Source organism: Phascolarctos cinereus, unplaced genomic scaffold (assembly GCF_003287225.1).
Source record: "Phascolarctos cinereus isolate Bilbo 61053 unplaced genomic scaffold, phaCin_HiC Scaffold_9;HRSCAF=440, whole genome shotgun sequence".
Classification (NCBI taxonomy): Eukaryota; Metazoa; Chordata; class Mammalia; order Diprotodontia; family Phascolarctidae; genus Phascolarctos; species Phascolarctos cinereus.
In genome coordinates, this window is record NW_027556402.1 from 31,021,478 (window position 1) to 31,033,877 (window position 12,400).

Genomic DNA, 12,400 nt, shown 5'->3' on the forward strand with positions numbered 1-12,400 from the left:
TAATTATGTATACTACTCACTGTAATTGCTTGCCATTCCTGAATCAATGACCCATTCCAAAACAATTCCTCTGTCTCTTATGAGCTATTTCCTTGATTATTGAGTTTACAGAGGGATCTCTCTCTCTCTCTCTCTCTCTCTCTCTCTCTCTCTCTCTCTCTCTCTCTCTCTCTCTCTTTCCCCTGCCCCCATGCAAAACTGCAAAATATATTTTCACAGTAGGGACATCACAAAAAAAAGAAGCAAGAAAAATAAAGAAAGAAAAACTTGCTTCAATCTGTACTTAGAGTCCATCTGTTCTTTGTCTAGAGTTGGACAGCATTTTTCATCATTTTGGAATTATTCTGGATCATTATATTGATCAGAATTGCTAAGTGCTTCACATTTGGTTATCATCGTTACAATATAGCCATTACTATCTACATTATTCTCCTGGTTCTACTCACTTCACTTTGCATCAGTTCATATAAGTCTTCTCAGGTTTTCTGAAACCATCCTTTTCATCATTTCTTATGACACAAGAGCATTTCATCACAATCATATGCCATAACTTGTCCAACCATTTCTGTATTGGTGAGCATCCCCTCAATTTCCAATTCTTGGCTACTACAAAAAGAACTGTTATAAATATTTTTTGTACACATGGGTCCTTTTCATTTTATCTCTTTGAAGTATAGAATTAGTAGCAGTACTGTTGGTTCAACAGGTATGCACAGTCTTACAGCCCTTTAGGCAAAGTTCCATATTGTTCTTCACAATGGTTGGACTAATTCACAGTTCCACCAACATTAGTGTATACATTTTCCCATATCCTCCCCCACCCAAGCATTTGTCATTTTTTTTTCCCTTTCATCTTAGCTAGTCTGATAGGTGTGAGGTAAAAAGGGATCTCTTTCTGAAGGGAAAGATTTACCACTAGAGATACATTCTAAATTTAGTTACCAATGTCAGAACTCTCAACTCTTAGGTTATCCTGATCGGAAAAACAAAATTACATTTCATGCCACCTCAAGAAACTCTAGAATGATATTAACTAAGCAGCCAAAATGTATGTAAGGGTTAGTGCTGTAGGCAAAGTATCAATCAACCAATAAACATTTATTAAGCACATACTATATTCCAGGCACTGTGCTACATACCGGGGATACAAAAAGTGGCAAGTGACAATCTCTGTCTGCAAGGAGCTTACAATCTAATGGAAGAGATATAATGCAAAAATATATACAAAGCAAGATAAATTGGAAGCAATTAACAGAGGAAAAGCACTAGAATTAAGAGGGTTTGAGGAAGGCTTCTAGACATGATCTACTCTAGCTCTTATGAGTACCAGCTGTAGGATTTTGGTAGACCCACATAACCTCTCTGAGCCTAAGCTTTCTCAACTGTAAGATGAAGATGCCAAGATTTGAGATAACTATCTCTGAGCATTGCAGGTAAGAGGGTTTGTAAATCTTACAGACCAGGATCAATGTGAATAGCTTTCAAAAAATCAGTGGTAACTAAAAATTGCAATAATTCCTTAAGAGTTATGCTCTGTTATCTGGGAACCAAATTGTCCTCCAAAGGGAAAAAAAAAAACAAGCTCATTTTCTCCAAATTTAAAAGGTAGATTTAGACAATCATTCTGGACTTCCTTCAAATCTAGTTAAAATGCCACTTTCTAAAAGAAGCCTTTAGAGCCCTTCTTAATGCCAGTGCCTTGTCTCTGTTATCTCTAATTTATCCTTTTTATAGCTTGTTTATACACAGTTGTTTGCATATTGTCTCTCCCATTGGACAGTAAGCTCTTTGAGAGAAGAGATTGTATTTTTTTAAAGCTTTCTTTGTAACCTCAGCCTTTAGCACAACATCTGGCACCTAGCAGGCTCTTAATAAAAGCCTGTTGACTGGAGTGAATAAAATAGGAGTTGATTTTCTTATTGGCAATTAAGTAAAAATTAAAAAAAAAAAGAAATAAAATATTAGCCTTTGCACTTTCGATGAGTTTGCCAATAGAAGTGATCAAAAGTCCCAAAGTATTGCTGTCTTCAAGGTTCTTTGGGGCGAAAGAAATAACAAGAAGAGAAAATCTAAAATTAAATGCTAGAAAAACTCTTCTTTTAATGAACAGAAGCATTAATGTGTTTAAAATCATCAAGGCTGTAATCTAGTGGTGATTAAGAGAGACTGCAAAACATCAGTTTTAAAGAAACAATCTTTTAGGGATGCAGGAGTAATAACTATCATTTTCTTATATATTTTGCAAATTTAAAACACTTTTCAGGATACAACTAATTGACCCTTTGGAGACTTCCCTGAGTTTGTATGGGCCTAATGAAAACTGAGCAGCTTAAACTATTTAAGCAGGGTAACCCAAGAAATCTTCCCCAGAATTCTTACTCTGCTACTTCATCATGGTGTGGACATGATTCTAGGTTCTTGACTATAGTTCACAGTCTGACAGATCTTACTAGCTGAAAATCCTTCAAAGATGAAATGGCATAGGAGGAGGTCACTTGGGACAATGCATACACTCCAGGTAGGAAAACCACAAAACTATTTCCAATTGCACCAAACACAACAATGACAGGAAATGGAAAATGGAAAATGACTGCTGCAAAGTGATTCTTATAGGAAGGAAATAATTGAACACTGAGTCACCAGTCCCTTGTTTCTGTTATCCTTATATTGCCTGGCATAGCCATCCACCCCTGGCTGCCCTAAGCAACCCTGCCCCCCTCTTGGTAGCTAGAGTTAAGGCATCAGCTTTTGGAGTTAAACCCTTGGCAATGGCCTAGATCAGTCATTCTTAACCTGGGGTCTTTAAACATATATTTTTTGGTTTTTACATGTAAATATTTACTTCAATTAACTTGTTTTTAATTGAAAATTGTATTGCAATATAATTTGTTCCTTTGAAATCCTATAAATTTTATTTTTTGCAGTTAAAAATACATAATTCTGAGAAAGAGTTCATGGTTTTCATTAGACTGTCAAAGGGATTTATGACACAAAGATTGATTAAGAACCCCTGTCTTAAAGGGTAAGTAGTTCCTAGGTCAGGTGGAGGCTTTTTAATCATATCAGTCCTGAGGCTGGAGAGAAATGGAAGGGGGAAGCTTTGCAAGAGTGTGGAGCCTAAGGAAGAAAACTGTGGAGCCCTGAAGAATACCTAATTAAGGTACTGACTTTAAATATTTAAAAGAGGAGGAAATAGGCAGTAAGGAGGAAGAGATATAATTGCTCTAGCTTCATATATTTAAAAACAGAAGGGATGTTCAGGGTTTTCTTGCCCAACCCCCATCTTACAGGCAGGGAAACATGGAGAAATTAAGGGACCTGCTCAATGTTGCACAATTAGTAAGTGGTGAAGCCAAAATTTCAACTTGGGTTCTCTGGTTCCACATCTAGGACTCTCTACTTCCTTATGCTGCCTTCATTATCCCTAAGACTTTTCTCCAACACCTTTCCAACCAACAAAATAATAAGCATTTATCAAGTGCCAGATACTGTATGAGGCAAAAGGGGTACAAATAAAAAAAGTGAAGCAATCTCTACTGGCCTAGGTCTCAGCAGAGCCTGAAGAAAGTCTTAGAGAAGAGGATAGAGCCCAAATGAAGAGTACTAAGAAATGGAAAGAATAGGTTCAGCTATAATAGCATCACAACCATTTTGCAACAGTGTCCTAAAGAACTCAGATCTTCTTCTTTAAGGGTCATAGATTAAATTAACTCCTGAAGGTATGAGAGGACAATAGCAGGCATCATGAGCCGGGGAAAAGAAAAAAAAAATCAATGTCCCTAAAGAAGAATAACAATTGATGGTTATTTAATAGACTAATACACAACTTTATTTTAATTTTAAATGAAAATGGATTAAATTTCCCAATAAAAATATGAAGGAAGGAATAGATTTCTTAAAAAAAAACACAATAATCCACTAATTTCCTGAACATAAAGAGCATAAAAAAGATATAGGTGCACACAAAGAATGAAAAAAAAATGGAATAAAATAGAGTAGCAATCATGATTTCAGAGAAGGAAGAAGTATAAAAAAGTAATAGTAAAGAGACAAATAAGGAAACCACATTTTACAGAAGGCACAATAGACAATGAAAATATAACTTTTTTAAATACATGTGCCACAAATAGTATAGCATCTAAGTTGCTGAAAGAAAATCAGACTCCAAAAAGGAATTGATTAAAAAGTAGGAAAATTTAATATTACTCTCTTAGAAGTGGATAAATCCAAGAGAAAACTCAATAAGAAGAAAAATGAACAATAATAATAATGATGAAATAAAATAAGGAAATAAGGAAAAATGAATAATAATAAGAAGATGAATAAATTGTTGGAAAAATAAGAACAAATTCATGTATGGCAATTTATCAGTTAGAACATGAATGAATAGACATATTCTCATCATCCCAAAGTACTTTTACAAAAGTGACCATGTGGTAAGGCATAAAACAAAGCTAAAAATATAAAGAGGTACATAAAATAAATACATTCTTTATAGATCACAATGCAGTAAAATTGATTGTAAATGAAGGAAATATGGGCAAAAGATATAGCTCTCAATGGAGACTAGGTAATACCTTCCTAAATAACAACTAGGTCAGAGAATAAATCATACAAGCAATAGTTATGTAGATCATGAAAGTAAAGAGAATACATATTATGATAAGCAGTTAAGCATTCCTCAGGAAAATTTTAATTTCTTACAGCTAATAGAACACAATAGAAAAGTGAAGACTCATAAATTGAACATACTACTAAAATATATGAAAATAAACAAAATATTAACCCTAAAAAAGTAAAAAAAATCAATACTTATGCTGTGCATGTTATAATTAAGAATATATAGAGGTGATATTTTCAAGGAAACAAAAATCGTCCTATTATCCAAACCAGATAGGTATAAATCAAAGAAAGAATATATTCAATATTCAAAAATATTCAAATAAATGTTAAATAAAGTTCTCTCAAACAGAATATAGAAATACATAAAGAAAATACTTCACTATTATTTAGTTGGATTCACATCAGAGATGAAAGGATGATTAGATATTAGGAAATAATCATGATAATTAATCAGATAAGTAAAATAACACAAACATAATCATTTCAATATCAGCAGAAAAAGCCTTTGGCATATTACTGCACTCCCTTATGTTGAAATTTCTAACAAACATAGAAATGAAATGAATTTTCTTTAACATGATTCAAAGCATATATTTTAAGTCAAAAACTAAAATTGCTTACAATGTAGAGAAATCCTAGAAGCTTTTCCAGCAGAAACAGGAGTAAATCTATGATGCCGTCTCTCCTTTTATTTAATGTAGTTCCAAAAATGTTAGCTAATTATTAGCAACAAAATAGTAGAACTAAACTAAAGGTGTAAACACTAGTAAAGGGGCCAGAAATTTATCCATCTTTGCAAATGATGTATTTTTAGCACCTGCACCAAAATGAACAAAGACACTAATTAAGATGTAATAATTTCAAGGAAGTAGTATGATATAATGTAAATCCATAAAGATATTCAGCATTTCTGTGCAGTACTAACAAAATCCAGGAGGAAATGTTAAAAAGGAAAATAAAATCAATTCAAAATCAAACACAAACAATATCTGGGAGCTAACCTAAAAAGACACACAATATTTACATAAATACAAATACAAAACAATCTCTACAAAAATAAAAATAAATTGAATTCTCTACTACAATCTGGAACAACTGAAAAAAGCAGACATTAATTTTGTTTTATTATTATATTTGATGCAAACCAATTAGACACAAACATTTTCAAGCTGATCAAAAGCCTTTCTCTACTGGCTAAAATCTAGACTAGATCTAAATGTGTGTAGATATATGTACAAATATGCTCATGGAACAGGCTTTCTCTTTACAAGAAGTCACTGGGGAATTTCACAGAGTAGCTACTGTTGCTGTTGTTTGTCCTTTGTTTTTTTATTTGTAGTGAGGCGATTGGGGTTAAGTGACTTGCCCAGGGTCACACAGCTAGTAAGTATTATGTGTCTGAGGCCGGATTTGAACTCAGGTCCTCCTGACTCCAGGGCCAGTGCTCTATCCACTGTGCCACCTAGCTGCCCCCTGTCCTTTGTTTCTGAAAAGGACAGATGACATTATGAAGTTGGGGTCAGGGTACAGTGTGTTCATCTCTGGCTTATCAGTCCAATACAACTTCAGAGGTTCTACCACAAGTTGGGCACAAGCAGTTCATTAGAACATTTGAGTTGGAGATGGCTCTGGATTTGTGCAACTCATGTTTACTTTGTGCTACTTAGATTTTGTTTTGCTCATGGAGTATAGCACCTTCTTTGATGCAGACATATGATGCTGGTTAGTCCTGTGCCAGTATGGATAATTTCTTGAATTTTTCATGAATTGGCTTTAAGCGAGGCAGAGTTGCACAAAATTGTCAGCCTTACTCTCTCTTCCTCAGTTAGTCACAAAGTTCAGTGGCAGGTTAAAAGTCAAGACAACTGGTGATGGCCCAGGATGCAATGGATGATGTTGGTAACTTCGATGTCTCAGCACTTTACAGCCCTGCTTCAGCCCCTTTCATGGCCATTGGAACAAATTGTTTTCATCCACCAATTGCTCCATGGGAAATCCTTACATGCTTGGAGTAGACATCCCCTTAACTCACTGACAGATTTGAGACCTGTCAGTTACTTTCAACTTGGTTCAGCCTATTTGCTGAGACAGTGTTGCCTCTATACATGTTAATAGCTTCTTGGAGCCTCAGGTGAGAGAAGGGTGACAGGTGGACACCAAAGGTGGAAGGGCAGCCTTGCAAAGGGTTCAGCAAGCCCTCACACCAAAGGCACTAGTCCTCTCTGAATACCCCATACAAAGTAACTCTGTAGAACCATTATCAAGGCCTAAATTATTTGATGATAACATATGGCTGATGCCATCCCTCATGTATTGAATAAATAGATTAAAAAATAGGAAGAAAATTTAATGTGGCATGATAGCACACAAAAATTTAGTTCCTTGAAATTAAAAAATAGTACATATTTATTCACACACAAAAGAACTGAAGTACTTTATGTACATATAATTCAAACTAAAAAAGAACTTGTTTCAATTGGTTTGATATTTGGTATGAAAGGAAGTGTTTGGATTTAAATTACCTGGATGATTGGCTCAGTGTTTCAACTCAATGGCACGTGGACACAAGCTAAATCAGACAAGAAATAGAGGTTTTTACTCTTTTGAGAAAAATCAGTCCTTAATGATTTGAGAGACACGACAAAGTGTGTCTCTGGACTTAAGGGCAAACTGCTTGAGTTTAAGTCCTAATGACACTTATGAGCTACTTATCTCATTCTGCATAAGTTGTTGTGAATATTCTCTCTTTTTTGAATATGTTATAGTCCTCTCATGAAATAATATTCTATTACATTCATTTGCCATAATTTTTTCAGTTGTTTCCCAACTGATAAGTATCTACTTTGTTTATACCAAGTCATTTAATCTGAGTCCCTGTCTTCCTGTATACAAAATCAGGATCTTTTATTAAAATTCTATTCCAATAGCTGTATAAAAGTAACTCTAGGCACTAGTAAGTTACAACACATTACAAACAAGAGATAAAGAAGTAAAGGCAATTAAAGAAGGTCATGTGATAAGAGTAAGGGTTACCTGATGGCATAGATCAATTCCAGGGAAGCTCCCATAATTGTGGCATGTACTCCCTAAGTAACCTTATAGACAATGGTCACACATCAGGTAAGTATATATGAGTTAGAATCTGCATCAGATTTGTGTTATGATACATTTGAAGGTCTCTAGACTATATCCACATCAGTAAGATCTGGAATCTATTTTATTTCTGGAGCATTAGACTACTTAGCTCAGAGGATTCAAAGGGCTACTGTGAGGCTCAAAAGAAGTGATATATAGATATCCCTATATCTATATAGAAAGCCTCTTCTTTTGAGCCTCTTCTCTCTCTCTCTCTCTCTCTCTCTCTCTCTCTCTCTATATATATATATATATATATATATATATATATATATATATATGTATATATAAACATACATATATATACATACATATATATACACATATATCTGTTTGTATGTATGCATGAAACTTTGTAAACCTCAAATCTATATAAATGCCACCTAAAATCCTTTGTAAATGCAAATTATTATTAAAATAATTTGAGAAAGCAAAACAACAAAAATAAATAACAGGAGGAAAATAACTGGAAAGCTGTTTGTTGGTAGTGGTTTATTCCTCTAAATATAATGACAATTACAACACTGTATGTATGAACTTAGACATGTTATGCTGTGCCTATCAAATTACCAAGGGGACACTTTCTAGAACCATACAAAAGATTGAAATTCATTTAGTAAACCAAAAGGTCAAGAATCTCAAGGGAAATAATATGAAAAATCTTTATAATGTGGTCACAGTATTACTAGATCTCAAACAATCAGAAAACAGTAGTCATCAAAACTATTTGCAACTGGTTTAGAAATGAAGCAGAAAAATATGTCGGTGGAAGAGACAAGATAAGCAAAACCGAGGAGCAACTGAAAATGAGAGCCCAGTGTTTGATAAGTCTAAGGACATAAATTCTTGGTGGGGAGGATGGGGATGACTTCTTTTTCGAACTGCTGAGAAAACCAAAAAGTGGGTCGGAAGAAATTGTTTATACCAACATCATCCTCCATAAACAGTTGTGGTTGAAAAGTTCTATTCATCAATTTGGAATTGTACATGAAAAATGGACTCTAAGGTCTAATCCATATCAAACTCCTTATATACAGCAGTATTCTTCATGGAGGCAGAGACTTGGAAACAAAGAAGCAGCTTATCACTTAGGGGATGGCTGAAAAAGCCATGGTATAATGAGTATAATTGAATATCATTTTTCAGAAAGAAATTATGATTACATTGATTCAGAGAAAATATAGGATGAGTTGTATGGATTGACACAGAATAAAATGAGCTGAACCACGGGAAGAATAAACATAATGACTAAAACAACATAAATCAATACATCTCTAATAGGAAGTAAAACTCAAAACATTTGAAAAATGAACTGGAAAAAAAAAACATATCTCCTCATCATAGCAAAGAAATGAGAGTGTACCAGGACAGCATACTGAACAGAGATGCAGTCACTATATTTCGTGTTTCTGTTTAATGATTTTTCTTTGTCAAAAAGAACGGTCAATCTGGAAGGTTGAAATGACTGTGCTGTATTCTTTTTTAAAGGATAATATGAATTGATAGGAAGTGAAGAAAGGAGGAAAAGAGAAAACAGACAATATCCACAATAAGATACACAAAAACATCAGAATTCTAATTACATGCAATGACCGGTCTTGCTTCCAAAAGTCAAATGATGTAAGACACTTCCTTCCCCTGATTAAAGAGGTGGTGAACTACAGATGTGAGATGTTTCACGAGCTATCAGTTGTGGTTACAATGAGTGTTTGCTTTCCTTAACTGTTTTTCTTTGTGACCAGGGAAGGTTCTGGAGAGCAATGGTAAAGAGAAGTCACAATGGTCCAAAATACAAAAACAATGAATAAGGCATTTTTAAAGGAAATCATTATGCCATACAGAATAAACTGTAAATCATATAAATGAAGAAAACTTTTTTATTATTATTTTAAAGCAGCAGTGCTACTTTATAATTACTGTGAGCCCCTGATGCTCTGGGCCTACCCAGGATATAAGAACACCTGTCCTGCCATTATCTGTACAAATTCACACACATATACATTAACTAGATCATTACTTTTGGAACATTTACTACTTCAGATTTCAAAAAACTCCAGAAGCATGAATGTCTAATAGGTTTTTCATTTAACTCATTCTTTCTCATCCTGCTGTGTAAAAAACAAGGAATATAAAATTCTGAATGCCTGGGAAATATTAAGGGGTGATATTTTTAGCCCAAAATCATATATTGTAAAAACCATAATTGTTTCTTTAAAAACACTTATGAGCCAGAAAGGGGAGGGGTAAGAAGGTCAAGGAGTGAAATGAAATTATCTTTGACATCTCTAAGTGTATTTTTGTGCAATTATGCCGAGTAGGATGATGGGACAAGAGATGGTGCTCATAAAATGTGTAGATGGAACCAAACAAATTGGGATGAAATGTTACACAAAGGCAAGATTAGCATTCAGCATTAGCTCAAGTCTTAAGAGTGGTAGGGTCATAATGGCCTGCAAAGGGAGATAATGGTATCCTATTCTCTAAATACCTTTAAAAAATAAGACAGTCTCATTGTCAGAAAGGGTTCTAAAGAAGTAGATTATATCTTAATGTCCTTCCCATTTCTGTGGAATAAGAGTGAAATTCGATAGGGACAAAAGAAGAAAGTTCATTTGGAATAAAGAGACTGGAATTCTAGGTTGATTGGGAAACTACCAATTAAAAAAAAATTAAATTTAAATTAAAAAAAGGCTTTCCTGTTCCAGATGGCCAGAGAATTTAATTCAAGTTGAGAACCATATTTTGGAGCATTGCCAAAAGTCCCTGTCTCCCAAATTAAAGATAACCTATAGCTCTTCCCTAAGCAGACTAGCAATAGAGAAAAAGGAAACAGATGATTTGCAAAGTTATCAATGACTGTTTACATTTAGATGGGAGTTTTCCTTTCAAAATTTTACAGTATCCTCAAATAGTAATATCTCAACATGGAATCACTCAACAGAATATCAACTCCCTCATTCTTGACCCCATACTTCTATTGATGCATCATTTGTGATTTTGACTATTTATCACAAAGAGAGAAAGCAAAGATGATGAGCAAAGTAATGAAGCATTACTGTTTGTCATGAGGATGTCATTGTTTTCATAATTTCATGTTCACTTCAGTTCTTATCATTCTGGCAGATAGGTTCTATGTCTAGTACAGAAGAGCAAGATTTAGGAGGCATTTCAACATGTTATAATGAAAAACCATAGACTGGAAGTCAAAAAGTTTGAATTCCACTCCCTCACCTGCAACTAATGATACAGATGACTTTAGTCTACTCAGTTTCCATTCTGGAACCCAGTTTCGTCATCTGAAAAATGAAAGGGTTAAACTAGATGATGCTTAAGTCTTTATCAAGTCTGATACTGTTTGATTGAACTTAAGTGCTTTCTATATGAATGTATTATTCTGGTGTTAAATGTTCAAAATCAGCATATCCTCAGTCCTTTTGCCTTATAGCAGCTATTTAGGCAAGGCTTATGTAAAGTGGGCACAGGCCTAGGAAGGGCCAAGGAAGCATCTGATAACTGAAATCTGTGGCCCAGAACCATAGCTCTGAGTTAATACAGATGAGATTTAAACAAACTCATGCTCTGGGAATCTTCATAGTTTTGGGGTTAAAACTCCTCTGAGCCTCTCTCTACCCACTGAATTTCCCTGTTTATAGTAATGACTACTCATCATATGACTTGTATCAAAGTCAGGACAAGACCAATTCACTCAAAACAGAAAGTATTGTGATAATTAGAAAGCAGCAAATAAAAAATAGCATAAAAAATAAAACCATAATCAACTTCTGCTTCCAGGAACCAAGATGGCAGAGTAAAAAGGTAGTCACTCTCACCCTCACCTATCAACCTCTGAAAACCCAGAAAATATCACCCCAGAAAAAAACCCTGGAACAGCTGAACCAGAACACAGACAAGGAGCAGCACTACAGCAGCCCAGTAAAAAGGTCTCCCAGTGCCTCAGCAAAAATAAGGAAGGCAGAACTATGGAGGGGCCCCAGGCAGATAAGTACCCTGTGGCATTCATCTGAAAGGAGGTGAAGAAAACAACCAAAAGGCTTCCTAAAGCCCTGGCCTTGCTGGTTCCAGCCTAACACCAGGTGAGCTGTCAGGGAGCCCTGCAGCCTCCAATTGTGAAGAAATCCTGAAGCCCAGGTGGTAGAGCAGGCAAACACCAACACCTGGACCTTTGAGTGCCTCACTGAGGGTGGGGGGAACCGGTGGAAACCAGCTCAGAAAACCACCAGGTGCCTCGGCACTCCACCGCAAAGGAAGCTCCCAGTGCATTAGCAGAAACAAGGGAGATAACACTGCATGGGGCCCTAGGCAGATAAACACCCTGCAGCACCCATCTAAAAGGAGCCGAAGAAAGCTAAAGGAAAGGAAAAGCAGGCAACCTAGAATTGCCTGAAAGTTCCAGCCTTGCTGATTCCAGCCCAACACGAGGTAAGCTGCCAGAAACCTACAGCCTCCAATTGCCAGCATAAGAGGCCCCAGCACACAAAGCCAGTGACCAAGACCTAGGCTCCCAACACAAGAAGCTTGGGTCAGTGCCCTCTGTTCCCCAGCAGGAGAGCTCAATCTCTTTAAAGGCCAGGGAATAAAGAAACACCATGAGTAAAAAGAAACGTACCATAGATTCATATTA

At 35.5% G+C, this 12,400-nt stretch overlaps 1 protein-coding gene across 2 annotated transcripts in view; it reads right to left on the bottom strand.

Moving 5' to 3' along the window:
- BANK1 (B cell scaffold protein with ankyrin repeats 1) overlaps nt 1-12,400 on the bottom strand; it is a 393,852-nt gene that overhangs the window by 353,568 nt on the left and 27,884 nt on the right. The window contains exon 1 of one of the 2 annotated variants that reach the window (XM_078148555.1): nt 7,146-7,168. The exons of the other annotated variant lie outside the window; for it this stretch is intronic. The gene's annotated coding sequence lies outside the window, so the exon portion shown is untranslated. Of the gene's footprint in view, nt 1-7,145; nt 7,169-12,400 lie in introns of those variants that run through there. 2 annotated transcript variants of the gene reach the window in all.